Raw genomic sequence first — 1202 nt, 5'->3', positions numbered from 1 at the left:
GTACTTCAGAAATGGCGTATCGTCTCTTAATGATGAACGGAAATGACTGAAATACTTTTTAAATATAATTGGAAGATAACTGTGCCAAAAAGAAAACCTTAGCACCTCCATTAAAGAGGATTTTTTTTTACAACAGTATGGAGTGGCCAGTGTTAAGGAAGTTTTCTGCACATGGGTTTCAGCTTGGACCCAACAAATAAAGAGTGAATGTATCAGACACAATTTTCTTGTTTTATCCCAGAACAGGGCCATTTATGAGGGAATAGTTTAATGTAATGTATATTCTCCTTCTTCGTTTTAACTTGCTTTTTCCTATTTTTATATGGGGTAAGCACGATGCCTTCTTTTGAAGGACTTTGATTTGGCGTTGGGGTATATAGCCTCGATCGGCTGCCCTGCCTGACATTGCTTAGACCCCGGTAGCGAATGTGTACAGGTATCGTAACAAATAGCTCCCTTTCTCCCAGCAGCGAGGAGAACTGAGCGGTTAGGTCGACAGTTCGAGACGTGTGAGGTGTCTGTTATGTTTTTAGAAGATGTTGGAGTGGCTTTATTTACGTGTATATTAGTCTGTAACACCCATTTGCTTTCAGCAAATATCCGTTGATTACATACATAATCCCGGGGTGTCTACATGGATAGCAAAGTGTCCACCTCTATATATTTGAACCCACGCCACAGATATATGAAGTCCGAGGCTGCTGTATATAGATTGAGCCATCGAGGCTCTAATGCAATATATATATATATATATATATATATATATATATATATATATATATATATATATATATATATATATATATATATATGTGTGTGTATAAATAATATATTGTGATTGTGCATTCTTTTTCCCACTTACATCTGAACTTCTAACATCGGAAAAGCCTCAGATCCGTCGGAAAACCTGAAGACCCAACGAGGCTCTAATCATGGTAATGGATGCTTAACCAGAGGTCCCGAATTATGCCGGATGATAAAGACAGATACATTTTTTAAGTTGAAGAAATCCACAAAGAATCGAACAGGAAGATGAGAGGAGAAAGATGCAACCAGAGGAAACGTTTTCACGAGATTTTGCGGAAATTGTGACGCTGTGAGAGTTTAGGATAACGAGTGGATAAAGATTATTGTATTCTTAATGAAGATGATTGTTATATACAGAAGGAAAACTAGGAGAAGTGCGTGACAGAATTTACAGT

This window comes from Macrobrachium rosenbergii, chromosome 44 (genome assembly GCF_040412425.1).
Source record: "Macrobrachium rosenbergii isolate ZJJX-2024 chromosome 44, ASM4041242v1, whole genome shotgun sequence".
In the NCBI taxonomy this organism is placed as follows: Eukaryota; Metazoa; Arthropoda; class Malacostraca; order Decapoda; family Palaemonidae; genus Macrobrachium; species Macrobrachium rosenbergii.
Note: the sequence above shows the minus strand (reverse complement) of the source record.